Genomic DNA, 19,157 nt, shown 5'->3' with positions numbered 1-19,157 from the left:
ATAAATTAACCTAGCAGTAATCTCTTGTTACCATTTTTCGCCCAAAGACCACGAACACTCAATAGTGATGGGACTGTGGTTTCATCAGAAAAATGGAAGGATGTCATCGATCATTTAGTGTAGTAACATTATTTTAAAATATAGAAAATATTTTCTTTCATTGTAGCTTAATAAGAGTGAAATATTTTTTTTAAAGCCCACAAGCGTACGCTGTGATAAACTATAAAGTGTCTTTATTAAAATAGACAAACTATAGAGTTTTGTATCTAAAATTTTCGTTTGTATTATTGTTATTGTCCTAATACAAACGCACTCTATAATGTTAAATCATAGAAGTAATGTCATCGACCATTTTTTACGGTTTTATGACGGAAGAAATATAGGTTACCAAATCTAAAGGTTAAACCGTTCGTATTTCTGTTACAATGATGGTTGCGTTTACGATCACAACTTTGCTCTCATACATGCAGCCGTGGAAGATCAGACGCTCTCTTATTTACATGCCCACCCATTGGTCTTCAGAAGAGTATGGTTGGCGATAATCTATACATCCCGGAATGTTAGAATATCGTATAGATAGATCGCATAAGGTTGAAGGTAATAAAAAATACGACCGCGTGCTCGTTCGATGAATGAAGGTTCGATATGAACTACGAGTTTGCCCTTCTTGTTAACTGCCTACGCAGATGGCTTTCGATTTACCATGGTCAGGCCATCAGTGACCCCAGCCAGTTTCTTTCTCACTTGATCAGGTATCTTATGAAGTAAAGTTCTCAGAAACCGCCTTCTACGAATAGTGCATTTCTGAAGACTACAGCACGTTCATTCATTATTGCAAGTGTTAATCTGTTGTCGTAGCGATACGAAGGTGTGTTGTATCATACATATAGATAACTTAAAATAAGTTTAAGTAAATTGAAGTGAACAAATTAGAGGAAAGCTCCTAAATTATCCTTTTCTATTATTCTGTCCAAATAATTATACAAAAATGTAATTAATTACATTCTTTTGTGTTACAGTCGACGACCAATTGTATACTGTAATGCAGATCTTAGCATAAAGTATTTTATTTACACGGATTCCACATCCATGAGTAGCGTTACTTGTCCAACAAGACCTGCGTGCTCGTAGTCTGCTTACGAGTATCTGGCCTTCTCTAACAAGCCAGTTAGTACCTCTAAAAAAGCATCCCGCTTCGAGAACTGAACCCGCCATTTGTCTGTTAGTCTCTGATGGTAGCTGTCCATCATCTATCTAAGAAACAACAGCGCATTTCCACTCTGTACAATTGCGAAATGTTTAAAAACGTCACTGCTACACGGCTCATGTGCACGGAACTAACAGGGGTTCTGTAGTACACGTTACTTTCTTCCCACCCCACCCCTGCAGTCTCGTAATAGCAAATACAGCAACCTCGTCAGTAGTCGCAGGATAGCTCAATATCGATATGATTTTGTGCCAGTCATATTAGAATTACTTCTGCTTGTTAGTTTAGGAAAAATCTGCTTCATTGGGAATCTCGTGAAGCACATTAAGGCTATCACGGGCGGCCGATATGAAAACGAATACTTAATATACCGTTGTCGCGCGCAGCGATGCGCGGCAATTTTGTCTATATAAAAAAAAGCGTTTGAACGGCCGTTGGAAGGGCCTGTTGTGCCCACACTTCAAACATGGAATCCTATTACCTAAGAATTATATTTTAATTATTAATGATTATCAGTGTCTGTTTTGCCGCCACTAGACCCCGTCCGACAAACTGAATCACAGAAAATAATGTAAATTTCATTGCTACTAAAACCCCATTGCTCGACTCCCGTGTCATGCTTACCCAACATGACTCATCCTATAGAGACGTGTGGCCGCGCGAATAAACAGAATCTAAAATGAGGATAACTGAAGGATATATACGTATATATATAAATAAATAAATAAATAAGATGTGCTCTCAAACCCGATTGAGCTACTTGTAAACGGATTTAATCTTAGAGTAATGAAGGGGAAGGTACGTAGAATCTGCATGTGGAGTGAAACTTAAAAATGCTTGCAAATCCTATTCAAAAAATCTCGATTGTAGCCTCTAGGGAAGCTGCTTTTTGATCGCAAAAAGATTTATGGCTCTCAAACCTCACATAGTACCTGAGATAAAAAGGCTTATGGTATCATCACATAGAAACAAGTTTATGGTCTCTAATTTTTTTCAGTTCAGATCGAAACTCTTTGGTGAATATATAGTAAGAATATTCAATAATGATAAACTCAAAAGAAGACATGATGTGGAAATAAAAGTACAATATTTGAAATATTGCTTCAAAGACGAGTCTGGGCCGAAAACAAATGCAACGGCTAGTTTAAAAATCAAGCTCTTTGTTAGCACTATTTTTAATTATCGGATGGTGTGTATTGTGAACGTATCCGGAGTGGTCCTAGGATCACTAGAGCGTATTGCCAAGAGGTTTTAATGAGATTGCATTATACTGTCCTCGGAAATATATCTAAGCCCTAGAGAATCAGATTGAAAGTTCTTCAAAACGATAATGCCTGAATCCATGTATTCGCTAAATGTGACTTTCAGTCTTGTGCAGCTCTTTGTTTGCTCGAAGCTCAAAGGCAATCGAGGATATCCAAGGAAAAAACAAGAGCAGAGAAAAAATTGATTACCATGATTGGCTCCAAAAAGCCTTCCAGAAACTGGAAAAAACGGTGGTACACGAACATTGTATTCAGTTTGGATAATTAGTAGGTACTTAGGCATGTGCCAAATTTTCGATCCATATACCTCTATATACTACAGCATACGTACGTCATCACACGTAAATTTAACCAAATAGCAGATTAAGTAGAAAAGGCTAAATCGAATTTTGCGTTTACCTTATGATATTAAAGCTTACTTAACCTACAATGACCGTGTATTTGATATGAGATAGGTGTTATGTGATAAATACTGAGATGGAAACTTCTAGGGACGATATTTTACTTGTATGATTAATTTACGTACCCTCTCGTAAAAATGAATATTCATCGGGGCTAAAACAGCAGAAAAGGTCCGTCTTCGAACTGCACAACCGCATCCTGCCTACGTACTCCGCCGATCTGTGTGTCATCGGTAGAGTATTGATCTTCTTCATCCTGAAACTTTTATATACAAGAAAAGTTTAACCGGAATGACTTTTGAACTACTGTTATATAAAAAAAAACAGCGACCTTCATGCCTGCACTATACGTCGCCTTATGTCGGCTATGCGTCTATTCGCAGACTTTGTCTGTGCCGCCATGATGCTCATTTGCTGACGCTGCCAACAAAACTCAAATAGCTGAATTATTAAGAAAGGACAAGATAACCGTCCGTCTGTACAAATTATATGATCGACGGCGGGAGTTAATATAGCATCTAGATAAGTATCTGAGATAATTGTAATGCTTTATTTATTACTTCGTAAAATAGATGTACAGTTCAATTTATATACGTAACAAAATAAGCAATAGCTTGTATCGTTGCATAAATTCTACGTTCGTAACATTAGGCGCCCTAAGAAGATTGGATATATGTCTCTACATGATATTGTATGCACACAAATATGTACATATAGTCTTCCTATAGTAATTGGCGGACGACGCGAAAACTTACATTTCCTTCATCCTGCCTCAAAGATGTCGCGCATCGATAAGCCACCCCTACGGCAGAGGTCAAAGGGCGTTCGGATCACAGGAATTGAGAAATTAGTTCCAGCATTTACCTTCACGTTTCTTCTCCATTATCCTTACGTGTTATCTTGCTCTGGTGTCTATTTGATCATTACATTGACCTCTACCCTGTGTCTACCCTTTGGGAGGATCTCTTTGTCAAGGACAAATAACTCAACAAGCTTAGTTCAAGTCCTGCGGGACTTAAGAGCCTTCGACTAGTCTCTAATCAGCTTTATTTCGTTAGCGTAAATTAGAATTAGAATACGGTAGACAGCTTTGTAGCACAGAATGTCGTACAGAGTACTGATTCTTTCTTGCCCCAGTCTACGATTTGTTCAATCTGGTACTATTCATTACAAAAAGCATTAATTTATGGATCTTTTTATATAAGTAACAGGATTCCGTGTTGAAGTTTTCACTTAAATCGTTATTTGAGTAGTGACTGATATTGTCCCGAGCCGCAATGTTTTCAATTTGCCAAAATAAGGTCGCTTTTAATAGTTGCGGCGTATTTGCCTTAAGGGTCTAAGGATTAGTTAGCATACTTCATAGGAGACGACAATGTTGTTTTAGGCGAATGCGAGAGTCTTGACTAGTCTTTGCTATAGGCTCAGCCAGTTTACTATTAGGACACGGACTTGTGATCCACCATGGAGCGACAATACGATTTATCGACTTCATATATCTGTTAGTTTCTCAATTAAGCTTTAAATATGAGATAGATCAGTAATTGAATATCTTTTAGATTCATTACTAATCGATTTGTTTAGAATGTTTATTGTGGAAGTAAATGACGTGGTTCCAGTTTGTATGTCTGCTCTCGACATTCCGTTTATTCAGTTCCCATCTTCCTACTCAAGCCATGTTACTTAAGTGTCAGAGCCTAGTGTCTGCAACGCCCTATCATTGGACAATAAGCAAACAATAGTAAAAAACTAGAGCTAATCCGGGATTGTTTTTTTACTTTTAAACCTAGCTGTGAATATAGTATGTCTATGCATACTTATTTTTAGTTGCATATATTGAAGTTAATTTGCTCAGGCTTATCCAGCTGGCAGAAACATATTTATTCTTTAATTGATATTATAATATTTATACTATCACAACTGACCTACTCTTATCTAGGAGATCCTCATTCCGCGGGTGATATCCTCTAGCGTCCAGCAGTTTCATATTCCGTTTTCTGGTACTTTTAAGATCCCTACGGGTGCGATTCAAGCAACACCTTATATTTTCAAAGCGAACTTGCGGTAGCACAACCAGCTGTACTGAACTCCGTCGAGAGCGTCTTGCACGAGCACAAGGCAATAGGCCCATACTACCGCGCTCCCTGTTGCCATAAACTACATCATGCCGTCGAGGCAATACTTGACGTAATCTTGGCTGTTTGTACCGTCTAACTCTTCTTTAGCGGTGGATCCTCGTACCCCTTGTGGACGTATTCAAAAGAGATAGATATACTTTCTTGGCTTCTTCCTGCAAATAAGCACAAGTTACATATACGTACGTATGCACGCCCATATGTCTCTGTCCTGGGAATAGCATGTCATCGTTTGGTACGGTTTTGACTGCAGCCTTGGAGCCTCGATGTCGAGTTGAAAACACCAAGGCCTCGGTTGATCGTGGCAGGACTGCTTGTGAGTCCGTAAAACTGGTTCGAAATAATGTGCCTTTTTTGAGGGGTAAGTCCATGAAATACCTCATCCTTTCCACAAAGCCCATATTATCGCCAGCCATCAAGGACCGGCTATTCTGATGCGCCATGGTCGATGCTTTGAAAGTTGACGGTACTTTCGAGAGCAGACGTAGAGGTTGGCGGATGCGTAGTACGATTTTGAAGCTTAGTGTGCCTTGATATCCTAATTGCAAGCGTTGCGCATTTATATGCTTTTTTTTTTTGGGATAGTAAGGGCGACCGGGACTTCCGCTTGGATGAGTGCGCTATTGGGAATGGATTTGCGGCCGCTCAAACTTATTCATCGTAAGAATTGACTCTACACACTATAATGAAGGCTACGAAAGAAGCCGATTCTCCGGTTTTTCGGGCGTTGTTTAGGAATACGTGGTTTGATTCCTAACCCGTCGAGCAGTGCTCGTTAGGCATACAAACCTATAGCAGCTACAATATAATTTTTCGAGTTGTATGTTCGTTACCTAACTCATTAGGCATTGCTTTAGACCGGTGGCTTTCAGCGCAAAGCGATGCGCGTTCACACTCAGGTTCGAACCTAAACTACGCGCGTGTCCAACCTTGATAGGCAAACACGTAACCGATACACTGTCACGGCGAGTATTGTTAGCCTATAATGACAGGGACTAGCTAAATTTTTTCAGTAAATAGCGGAGCGTTAAAAAATACGTTCTGTGTAAGACAACTCTTATAAGTATTCAATCGAAACCTAGAGAAAAACAAGTTTAACTTCGAATTATATCTGTATTTGCCTGTTTTAAAATTAGCTACTATCGCTAAACAAATCTAAATTAGTTTTGGGACTCTTTTTCTGTTCTATCTCATTCATTTTAGCGACCTCTCATTTGGAGTGATCATGATCCACTGCAAATGAATTTTATGTTGCAACTATCTATGTCATAACCTGTTGTGAACACAAACTAAGCCTAGACTAATAAAGCGAGTAAATATTTGCAGTATAACTGGTTACATAACTTCAAACGGCCCCTGGGACCGCTGTGATACCACCATATATTTTCGCAGAAAGCTCGGACCCTTTCTCAGGCATGATTTTTTTCCTTTATGATCAGTCATTTGTCCAGTATATTTAGCTAGACATTTCTAAATCCAATGCATATATCTTATGAAAGCTGTTCTGGGTTAGGGTTTACGAATTACCAACGAAATCAAAGATGTGTCACATAGAAGTCGATACAAAGCTATTACAAATGCTATTAAAAATAAGGAGCGTTTTAAATGTATAGTAGGTCAAGGTGGAGAGATAATATGCGCGTATTCAATAATTGCAGTATTAAGGGCTGACTTTAGGTGTTTTTTAGGCAGATGACTGTACGCTTTAACATGCCAGTATTCTTATTTTAGCAATAACGGTCGTGGCTACATCATTTCATAACGGATTCTACATAAACGCAAACGAGTAAGCTACTATAACGGTCGTCAATGTTAGCTATGTTATGCTCATGAATTTTCGAAACTCTTATGTTTCGCCCTTTCTCAATCCTTAAAGGGAATTTGGTCAGAAACGTAATACTCAATGCCATATTTTCTATTATAGCCCGTCAAAGAGTGCGCAATGGTAGCATAATATCAGACCCAAATCACCCAGTCATCCGTAACAAACGGCGGTAGGAGAGAAGAGCCGAAGGGCTTTTGCTTTCGAGAAGTGAGTGCTAGATCGAAACCTATATTTTGGCGTGGATGAGAACAAAACTCATTGTTCATACCGATGACGATATCCAAAATACTTTAGGCACAACAGTCACACTCCGCAAAAGGTTTGCCGTTTTACGTATTTCAGAAATCAAGGTCAAAGACAGGAAAATTAATCCACTAAAAAAGGGAAAATAGAACGATATAATTCTCATTAAATATGGTTGGCCTATTTTTTAAAGGAGTAAGGCGCAGTCCAACTTCGATGTTTGCATACAAAATTATTTCTCATAAAATTTTTAAGTATTAGAAGGTGTACCACGAAACTGATCAGAGCGATTACTTTTGAACTATCCGTTCCGACTCCCAAGCCCTTCGGAACAATACACGTGACGTTTGTAATATTTTCGAAGCGTGTCGAGTAAGGCTACACGTGTTTTCAATTGACTATTTCCGTAGACGGCTGAATCAACATAGCTTTTGTTGCCTACTGGCTTCCCATAGGATTTTTAGGATTCACTTAACAAATCGATGGAAATACAAATTGACCAGAGGAATGAAAAGAACTGGAAATCTTCACATTTTGGAAACACAATTTTAAAGGGCTATATTTGTGCTTCAGTCTACGATCTTTATCTACGCAGGCCTGTATAGGAATGAAGGAATAGTCTTCGTGAGCCGGTATAAAGCAAGCTTTACGGATGCTTGTAAACGCTTACATAAAAAAAAGTATCCACCTAACAAACAAGAAAGCACCGATTAATTATATTTTCGTTCTATTAGAATATGCTCAAGCTAATTAAAATAGAGACGTCGTAAAGTTTTACTTTGTTTGTCTTATCTTGCGTAACACATTATTCAGCTCAATCACTTTGCTACATATCGAATAGCGTAGCTTGTTAACTTATATAATTTACTTTATAACTCCAAGTAATCATGCTCAGCTAACTCATCCACAGGAAACTAATTACTACTATTTCCAAAGAGTGAATTTTTTTTGTGAACTTACATGGTTGAACATAATTACGTCGTTATCGAAGTGTCATCGAAAATCTACGTTTAATTATAAAAATAAGAACTTTCCCATTTCTTCACATCTTCCAATTCAACTTAGCCCGGCAGAAATACGTGTACAGAAAGTGTTTGTAGGCTTAGTCCTGAAAAGCATTCGGGCACGACTACCACGCGATTTACAGCTTTGCTTAAGCTGCCGGGAACCGCAATTACATCGTCAAAAGCCTAAAAAAGGAAGTTCAATATTTTTTGAAAAGAATAGGACAACTGATGATCTACAAGATACAAGACAATAATGGAGAACCATTGTGTATAAATTGTTTTGTAAATTTTAAATAGATAAGTAAAAAGGAGCTACAAGCTTTCATAATAGGGTATTGTGCTGTAATGTAAATTACGCTTTGTAGTTCAGTAAAATACACAGAAGCAATGTCGCTTATAAAGTTACTCTACTGCAATTTTTTTTCTTAGGCTTTTCCTTTAAAGAAAAGAACGGACAACTAGAGGACTCCGTACAGTGCTACAATGCCTTTAGAAACGATGCAACATCTGTTGATTCAATCAGAGACTTTTCCCTTGTACTTCTTCATCTAGTGGATATTTTTGTTGATTTTTTTGTACATATATCCAAGTCGAACAGTCCCTAAAATGGAAATCCCTATGGCATAAAAAAAGACAAATGGCATAAATTGAAATCCTTATTGAGCATTTTCTACTTACACAAGCCTATAAACTGGCTTCGACCTCTCAGAAGGGTGGCTCATCTAATCCAGTATCTTACCTCAACTTCTGTTCGGAGGAGGTTGAGTTTTCTGCGCCATTACACATACAGAAACTGGGCCCACTTGGGCTAGTTGGCATCGCGTTAGACTTGGGAGCACAAATCTTGTTAAAGTTGCCAATTGCAAACAAATACGAACGGTGTTCCTCCGAAGAAGGTGCCACGGTAAAATAATAAAGAAACAGTAAAATGCTTCCTTTCCGGCTAGCATCGTGTCATGCAGAACCAGGCCAAGCAATGCCTTCTTTAGGCTAAATCCTATTTTGAGGATCTTTTTGCCATTTCTTTCAAATTGGCTAAACTCTATTAAGAAACGACCTAGCCAAAACGCATCTATCTGTAGTTATATCTCCAGTAATAATACTGTGATGAAAAGCTGTAATCATGATCCTATATCTAAAAACAAAATCATATTCTACCTTACATAAAAGTGTTGGCATGAGTCAGCGACTTAAAATCTGTTATCGGTTACAGGACGATAGATTGATCTACGTAAGTACAGAAACCGGCGCGATACGTCTAACAATTATCGTCACATATTACATCATTCGTTGAACAAAGACCATCCGTTGCCCGAACTAAGTGACGTATAGCTATATGTGTGATCTGCTTACTTTGTAATATTTTCCTTCTTATCAATAACTGGCCATCGCTAGAATTCTGAATCAAGATTCATCCATCTTGTTTTTTTTTTTTTTGTTATATATCTAACTATACGACAAACATTTGATCGAAATAAAGTAGCGAGAAGTTACGTATTGGCTGGAGTGTGTGCTAGTCGATGGCATATTATCTCCTTTAGATCTACCCTCTTTCTTGAGAAATTTAGATTTGGTTTGGTATAATGCTGCAAAGTCTCAAATATTGAATCTGTTCCAGAGAGCGCCAAATGTTACCTTAAGTTTAAAAAGGTCCACCGCTGCTGTCACTAACAGTTTTTGGGGGTATTTCGATCGAGATCTTTGCAACCTTAGCTTTCCGAACTGTTGCTTTAACGTGGCCTTTGAATGGGCGTCCCGTTTCTATCAATTTAATACCAAAGTAAATGACTTAACGAATTTGAGGGATCCGCCATTCGATCGATAGTTATCGTGTTTCAGAAGACTATCCCTCCTCGAAACTACATTGCTTCCGTTTTCATCTTGTTTACTTCGAGCCCAACCTCAGCTATACATTGGCTCGATGTCGAGAGAGTTTGCTGTAAGTGATGCCTGTTCACAAAATATTAATTTGTCTCAAAAATGCACTTGACGACTAAAGTGCAGACAGCAAGGAACTAAGATTATCCCCCTGTGCAAGTCCTGAGGACTGCTGAGCACGATCTCTCTCTCCGTTACCGATCATCGAGAGCGACTCGTTCTTTTTTTTTCCTTGATAAGTTTCGATAACGCTACGTCCTGCTGCCTGTGTTCGTTGATCTACATATATCAAACGAAAGAATCGTTTAGGACACCGAAAAGTGTCCTTCATTTTATACAACAGTACCTTACAATCTGTTAATGTTGATTTATCTTACATACCCTTTTCCTAGCATCGTGTGGTTAGTAAGCAGCCAGTTGGACGACATTATTTTGTCTGGGGTTAGAACTCTCGTTGACATCTCTAAAAGCTAAGGCTCCGTGGTGAATGGGTGCTTGCTAATTTGATAGTGGATCCGGTGCCCAACATATATTGTAACAAGTAAATGAAAAACCTTTGAGGAAGTTTTTAAAAAAGTGAAACGAATCTAAAAAAGTAAAGGTGTGCTTTAATTGGACCTATATGCTTTATGTATGCGTAAATGGAGACCTCTGTTACTATGGAAACAATAAACTTTCTCAAATTCAACTACCCATTCGAGGTTTTCGACAGGCCACACCGAAGTATAGTGATATGCACCCACTAAAACATTTACTTTTAGGCCACCAGGGCTTAAAAGTGGATCTCTAGAGTCCTGCAACTCGACCTCTGATGCAAGCCGTCCTTACTGCATCTTTTACAAATTGCTTTTCTTCCTTTATTACAGGATTGATTTTAGCCCGATTGACGGTTCTTGTAAAACGTCATCAGTTTAACTTTTAATGGTCTTGCAAGGAACTGGAGTTCGTACAGTCTTTTTACACGAACTGTGAACATATCCATCCGAGAACGTTCCCGCCACGGCTTGTAAGGCAGTGGCCTTCTTGGGGCAGTACAATGCTTAAAAGCTGTGCTTGGGATGCTGTTATATCGATCGACTTCAGTATCTTGGTGAGGCGGTAAAGTAAGGTAGTATGACGGACATCTTTTAGCTCATGAAGAATTACCTACCTACTGCTCGTAAGATGTGTAATGAGTGTCACAAAAGACTCTATCGGCGCTCTAAACTTCTACGGATCCGTGACAATGCGAAACCCGAACATCTCTAGCGATTCTAAACGTGAAACTTTTCATATCTCCTCTCGTCTATGTGTCCTAATATTATCAGTGATTATTGTCGTTCCCCTGTCTAAGAAGTCACAGCAGCGTACGATCTTGTTCACTAATTCGTTCATGTTTTCCGCTTCTACGGATCGCATATTCATTGTAATAACGTAAGCTCTTCTTTTTTTTGATAAGATTATACTAATCATCTGTTAGCACGTGGCTCATAAAGCCCAGGCCTTGGTCTTAGGAAACACCTACTTCCATCACTTGCATGGCCTGAGATACTGATTTAAATGGTAGTACAACAAACCCTATCGAGGTTCGGCAAAAGAGATGGTGATACGACAACTTACGTATTTGTTAAGTAGTGAGTATACGTATCGAGAAAGAGATGCTTTTGCAATTCTATCGTACGTTCTTTAAACCAGCTACTTTTGGTTGAAAAAACGTTTGCTTATGTCGCGCTCCGGTGTCCACCTCTTGTAGAACAACTAAGATGAGATCGCTGAGAGTTGATTTAATCGGCGGGCTTATGTTTTCATCATTTATATATATATATATATATATATATATATATATATATACACATATATATATATATGTACACATTAAAAAAGACACTTGTGTTGGTTTAATGCTCTCTAGCAGCGAGCCCATGGTAAAAACTCAAACAATTTGAAAAGATCACTGAATTATAAAATCGAGCGTTGTTGCTTTGGCACTCCGTCCACCAGAGCCATCATTTTAAAATAAATTCAGCTGTATAGTTATAAAATCCATTACACATCTTACTTGTGATATTATGTATATAGCACCCGTTACCGTAGCGGTTTCTCCTCATTGAGGTATGCAAGTTCATATGAACATCAGGCCCCACTTTTGTACCAGATCGATTTTACGATCGATGATAGGTAAACGGATGTGATCGGCTCTCTGAAACTTCGCCTGAGATTCTATAGATAAACATAACTTGTAATAAATAGCTTTCAACTGTTTTCAGCTACGTTGATTCGGCCTTTTTACAAAGTTTTTTACACTCTAACACTGCTCTTTGAAACGCAGTATCGTAGCTATGTATTTGACATTATTATTATTTAGCCTATCACAGCACTTGTATTCGTTTGGAGAAGATCGATAGAGTAAACATTATTGATCATTTTTAATCAAATTTTAATACTCCGGCGGAAACAGTTCTTACAAAGGGAGATTTCAAATCCTCCGCCGATAGATCGGCATAGCTGGTGCCATTATATCGTTTGGGGAGAACTCTTGTTCGATATCGGCTGAACTAATGGTCGTATACATAAACAAAACTATGCGCTCTGTTTCCTTCTTCCTTTATTGTTGACGAGTTAATTACATTGACGGTACCAACTTCAGCTAAATCCTGTTAGTAAAGATCAGTATGTTAAGATTAAACCCATTACACACTGAGCTATCACGGAGAGATTTGAGCCCAGCTTACTATCCTATTTTAAATTATCGATTCTTCTCCTGAACTTCGCACTATAGCAGATAGTACAACAAATCCATGTTGTCTGTTATGGGTTAAAATTTTAAAATCGGATCGGAGCTCTCAGCAGTGAATTGAGAAAAGGCAAAAACGTCCCAGTGGAAATTCAATGGTTCTAACTAAAGTTCAATGAAATTGACCACGTAATATAACACAGTAATATAACTTGTAAGTGGTATAACCAAACAGTTTACTTTATAAACACGATTTAACTTCCTATAGCAGTGAAATCTTTGATCTTTGAAAGAAATCCATAGGTTTAATGGTAATGGCTTTCAACCGTTACTCTACACACATTAGATTGGGTCTTAGGGTTACCATTTATCTGCATTGCAGTTTGCTTAACTCAAAAAATGGCTTTACATATATCTATAGTGCGATGATAATAATTATTCGGTACCGAAATTCAGCTGGGTTCACCTAATATGTTTTTCTAAGTCTAAAGCTTGGACGTCTAAGTCTAAAGTTGAGTTTATATAGACCTGAGAAGCTTCATCACTCAGCGTCTTATTGCCAACTCTCTTTGATGAACACGTGAAATATTATGACAGGTAGTATGTTTATACACGCCGTATTTATATAGTACAAACTTACAGCGTTGATATGTTTCAATCAAACCATCGTTCTTTTGGGACTAATACCTCTAGCGACAGATGCATACTTCGTTGGTATACCGTTGAGCCGCTGAAAAAAGTATTTAAGCTAAGTGGATAGAAAGTGATTACGAAACTCCTCGGTTTGGTATTTTGCGAGCTAATACTGACCGATCAAGCATGCAGCCCACGGCCCAAGGGGCAATATCTAGTACGACAAACAATGCTGGTTTTTATGCTGTTTGCACTTCACTAACTTGTGTCCTTATTGTTAACGCTTTCAAATAGGCATATAACAATAGTTTGCAGTTAGGCATCGTTTAGATTTTTCTATTTGTTGTTGCGAAGCTGGCATCGAAATTAGGTTAAGAACAAAAATTATCTGCTATAATTACGGGCGCTGTAGTAAATATTAAAAATAGAAAATGCTTTTTGTTCATTTTGGTGCCTAAAAGTTAATACTTTGATTATTTTGTGTATTTGTCATATAAAGAGTGCATTAACACATATCTTGTTTGCTATTAAGTATCAAAAAATCAGTAACGCAGGGCGCTTTCCTACGAGTGCAAAAACGCTTCTCACAATAGGGTTATGATGTCATAGAAGTGTCATTAATTTTTCATCAATTAAGTTTGTATTGTTGTTTATCATAAACATTCGACTAAAGTGGAGAACGACCTAAAACTTTTGAATGAAGGCTCATTCATGCGGGACGAATAGAATAGCAGAATCGAACAAAATTCGTCGAACATGTTCCATCACTATAATTTAATACAGCTCACTGTCCTGTTTCCTCGGCCGCACAGACATGTCCTACTTTGATTGGCCCTTTAGATCCTCGCTGGACTTTAGATTTTTCTTTCAAACTGTGCATAAGCGTTGAATGAACGCTTTTCATTACCTCAAGACGAAGAGACTAGGCTCGGTGCGGCCTTGTCATCATTCATAGTTACACTCTGCAATGCTGACTGATACCGTACTACTGCTGCAACGTAAGCTATCTAGCTACGGCTGTCAGCACTATTTGTGTTTCAACTGCGAATGACACCATATAATAAGTGCATAATACGAGCACTGTTCGTGGTAGTTTTACTTTGGCATCATCGTATGTTTCGTGCCGTTCTCAAAAGCGAAGTAGCTGATGAAGCTCAATTATAGCTTTTGATCCTGACCTACACAGGTCTGCCATTGATGCAAAGCTTGAGTGAAAACGGGCCTATCGATTCTTTAAGTAACGATGCCACTGCCATTGGCCAGACGATGTCTGCACTATGCAATCGATCACACGTGCCTCTGTACGCGTGAATAGAAAGCAGGAAAGCCCTTCCGAGCGTATGCTGCGAAACTGGCCGGCCGGTGTGATTCTCTGGCGGTCTTAGCTACGAAAGACGCAACATTGAGTTCGCATTGAAGCCTTCCGGCACATACGCAAGCATAGAAAAGCCTGGATATCTTGTATAAAGCGTAGATAGGACGGTCTGTCCGGTATCTCGGTTCCGTGAAAGGGCTCTCGGTCCGTGCCCGCAAACTGCCTCATAGACCACAGACCAGCAGGGCTGTAGTGAATACGAGCGGAAGCTTTCCCTTGCTCTACCTCCACATACCCCAAATAACGGTATCGGGAGGTTGTGGCGGAGACTTGGCTAATTAAGGCTAAACCAATTACCTTAAATTTCAGATAGACACATCCTTTCCATAACACTACAGCAAAATACTTAGAATAAGTGTATATTTTTACCATTAAGCAACTATCGAAAGCATTGAAGGTGATTTCCATTAAAAGTATAAGGTCCGGGCGCCGACACCTAGTAAATCTTTGAATAACCTCTACTTTTTACAGTCTGCCTTACCATTAGCGACCTTCTTCTAGTGGAACTACTGATGCTACCACATAAAGTAGATACTGTTCACGATAGCTCTTTATCTATAGCGATCTCAGTATTGACTAACTTCAATGAAAGCTCGACTTAACGTGTGAGTTCCTTATATAATCAAGTCCAGTACATGTGTTTGGTCAGGATGTCAAAAGCTAACTATTATAGGAAGTGAACTACTGATGTAACCAAGCGTTTTGCATAACCCTTATTTTTGGATTGCCTACAAACAGATGTCTAGAAATGTCGACAATCTCACACTAAAAATTAAAGTAAACGCCGTCGCCATTTTCCTCCATGACGATAATCCTTATTCTTAAGCCCTTAGCGATATGTTCAGGCGGGCAGATGGGAAACCCATTTCTACAATAAGCAAATTCTGCGGGTTCAAGCAGAATAGCTTTGATCGTTAGCGCGTCCAGTGATCACAAATAATGCCGAACCATTCTAGCGATATGGCGCATTGACTTCTGTTTGTAAGCGTCGGCCGAACTGCCGCGCTGGATTAATTTCAAGATAGACGTTGTCGGTTACGTTGTTTGTATTCCCGTCGTTACCTTGGACATCGAGAGTAATATAGTTTCCATCGTATATTATAATAGTAATATAGTTAAAGAATCATTATGTAGATAGTAGCTAAAACATTGTATAGAAACAAGTGATTGTATTTGAGCTAATTAACTATTAGTTTATTAAATTATTCGCTATATTATTAGTAAATTATATATATCTATAAATATATACATGTCTACACAAAAGACCGACGCGGTTTCGTCCATGGTTGCAGTCATATCAAAACTTAGGAAAATGGAGTAGTTTCGTCTTTAGTCATTCAACGGACCAGGACGTCAGTAGTCAAAACTGAAATCCATATCCTGACCTTTTTAAAGGCGGATATTAATATATCAGGGATATTTCGTCATGTACTCCGAACGTCCTAGACAAGCCGTGTTGATATTGAACAAGCATTTTGCCTTGACTGCTAATACAAGCTGCGGCATGGGAGACGGGATTTTAATCACTATTAACGTTCTAGTTTCTATTCTAGCTCAACAATACGTGTGGGCTACGACTAGCTAGAGGGAGTAGATCATGGCTCCTATATAATAGGTTGCCAAGGGCGCGATAAAGGGACAAGAGTGGATACCAAAAGAAGTGTTCCAGCCTTGAGCCGAGTATTGACCGCCAAACAGACAGATCGGTGAATTCAGTTAGTTATTTGATGCTGCGAGACCAGGCATGTCGACGCCCGTACCTAAGTCTTCCTATCCCCTTTTCTGCTGCTGCCGCTATTATAACACCTCACGCGCTCACATCCGTTCACCCGGTCACCGTCCAAACAGCGTCGTCGAGCGTGTGCTGGTGTCTCGACTGCTTTCCTCTTCCACTTTCATGGTGCACTCGGCGAAGCGTCCTCTTTTTTTCTTGCCCTCCACCATTTCTCCGTCTCGACGGTAGCACCCGCACTAGACCGGTACACTACCCAGACTTCGTGCGAGTTGCTCAGCCATTGAACGTCTTCAGAAGTCCGCCGGAAACCATCCTCAACCAAATGAAAGCTGGGTGAAGGCACGACGCAGAGCAATGAGGCGTGTGCCACGAACATCATCCTATCTCTGTCTTCACTGGGCCTTACCACGCATTCCTTGTCTCCCGCTTACCCTTCACGCTCTTCGCTCTGCTTCCATGCCATGTTTGGGCCTGTGATGTTTTATTCATCTACTTTAGTAAAGCCGACCTTTTGCCATCTAGCATCTAGCAAGGCGGCTAACAGCTAGAAAGCAGGCCGTTACCTCTGTTGTCGAACTGAGTCTGCAGGAGACAGCTTCGAAAGGCGCAGGACAGCGTGTGCAGAAAGAACAGTTGGATCTGGATCCAACGTTCGACAGCAAAGGGCGCAAGCGAGAGTGAGGGACTGGTAGAAAGTACGACAGTTGGGACAAAGCGATGAGGAAGGAGCGCCATGTTTCCGAAAGACAGCTACTGCAGATGTACGTAAAGCTAGTAAAAAGTTCACTCGGGCTAGCACGAACGGCTTCACGTAAGACAGAAAGACCGAGAAGCCAGTGTGGAAGAGGGGAAAACCAAAGACACTGGACAACAAGTCGAAGAAAAGACATCAGACATACTGATAGACGGCAAGAGGGACAGGTGGTATAGAAGAAAGGATCTTGAACAAAAGCGCAGTAGAGACGAACACCAACAGCGCCAAAAGGCTAAGTAGAGTAGTAAGGGACCTATCTCACTGAAGATCAGTGACGCCGTGGGTTGACATGAGCACGCTCAACGAGGTGTGTCGGTTTCGCCCAGTATTGCGGTCGACTGAACACCGATTTAACACGCACGCCTCGAGGTCTGATAGATCACATGTGACGCCTTCACCTTCTGTATCGTCAATAGAAGCATTTAGCTTTTACATTGATTTAATGATATCCTGCAGAAGAAAAAGGAGAACAGCTCACAAACGAGAGTCGGTTGGGCCTAGCGTAGGCACCAACGGCCCTGTTCCTTCTACTTGGCCTGGCAACCCTGCGATCCGCTGTCACTCCATGCCTTAATCTACCGGAACATTATCGACGTTATTCCTTTATCTGCCTTACCTAACAGTCAAATAATGAAGATAAAGATGAGTATGATGGCGGTATATGTTGGCCATAGTAGCGGTACTATAGCAATATGACCCTGTGATAGTAATAAACCTTTTATAGACTTGGCACCGTTTAAGGTCGAAGCAGTTTGCTTACTTTGTTTCTATACAAATGTACATGGGTAGGTTGGAGATAAATCTTACACAAGAAGATACCAGTGGCGTTTTGGAAACATATTATGCTTTGCCGTGTAGACATTTAATAGGACGTGATAGCTTTGTAAGTACATGGACGAGCACGTCATGCGTATAAACTTATACTAATTTATCACCAGCATGTTGCTAGCTATCTAATATATAGAATATGTTTTGATTGAAAGTAGTTGTCCGTGATATTGTTGTTTACATGAAGATTGTAACACAGCGCTACCGTTAATACTGACATTATTTATATATATCTCAAATGTTGTAACTTATCTGTCTCGCTTGGCGTTTAACTTGATTTGGCTCAAGTTGCCATCGGCTTTAGGAATTGAAGTAATAAAAGCGAAAAAAAAACAAAAAAACCGTTACGAGATTGTCTACGTTTTTAGGGGGTGAATTACCACAACTAATTTCTCAAAGTATTGGCTCGTATACAAAAAAAAAAACCCGATACGCATTATGTAACTGTTATCGCGGGTGAGTTTCATGTGTATTTATAGAGAACCACATGACCGGCTAAGATGATATATGGCGCTTATTATATGTTGTAGGTTTTGTTCAACTGTGTAATAAAAGCATGTTTTTTTTGGCCTACTGGTTAATAACTGCTAGTTACTACTCGCGCATATTTCCGCTGTGAGATATAGCGTTTTGCCCTATACTATAATTATTGCACAAAGTATTGCACAGTAAAAACAATTTTTGCTCGTAGTCAACTTAAGTGAATGTTCAGTTGAGTACCCACGTGAATAGCTGGTGTGGTCACGATTATTTGGTTGTTTTATTTAATATTGACCGCAGTGTCTATGCTGTTCAACCTTATGAAGTCTTTACTTATCATTTGTGTACCCTAGATAAGTTATGTATGATATAAACAAATAACAAATGTCTTTAATAATAACGATGGAATTAATTCTACTTAGCGGTAATGTCACAACCAAATGCTCTAGTTTATTTAGATTTTCAAAATACGGCGGGCACCAGCGGAACGAGCAGATTATCGGCCACATTTTGAGCAAAAAACACTATTCGAGCAAAAAAAAATTACTTAACTATAGCATATTTAGCTACTAACTATAGCATAATTACAGTTGCCTCCGCTATTGAAACTTTTTCAATCTTTTCCTTAGTTGCGAATTCGGTCAATCACTATCCAAATATTTAACAAATTTCTATATA

General features: G+C 39.3%; 1 long non-coding RNA gene across 2 annotated transcripts in view; it reads right to left on the bottom strand.

Annotated features, from left to right (window-relative positions):
- Positions 1-19,157, bottom strand: part of LOC147756385 (uncharacterized) — a 41,200-nt gene that overhangs the window by 13,616 nt on the left and 8,427 nt on the right. Inside the window, exons 2-4 of one of the 2 annotated variants that reach the window (XR_015324360.1) lie at positions 4,799-5,163; positions 3,629-3,675; positions 2,999-3,135 (exon numbers count right to left, since the gene is read on the bottom strand). This is a non-coding gene — a long non-coding RNA (uncharacterized LOC147756385). The remainder of the gene's footprint in view (positions 1-2,998; positions 3,136-3,628; positions 3,676-4,798; positions 5,164-19,157) is intronic. The other variant, XR_015324361.1, reaches the window with a different exon arrangement.

Source organism: Varroa destructor, unplaced genomic scaffold (genome assembly GCF_002443255.2).
Source record: "Varroa destructor unplaced genomic scaffold, Vdes_3.0 BEIS01000003.1, whole genome shotgun sequence".
NCBI lineage: Eukaryota > Metazoa > Arthropoda > Arachnida > Mesostigmata > Varroidae > Varroa > Varroa destructor.
Note: the sequence above shows the minus strand (reverse complement) of the source record. Positions and strands in the feature narration are given on the sequence as shown.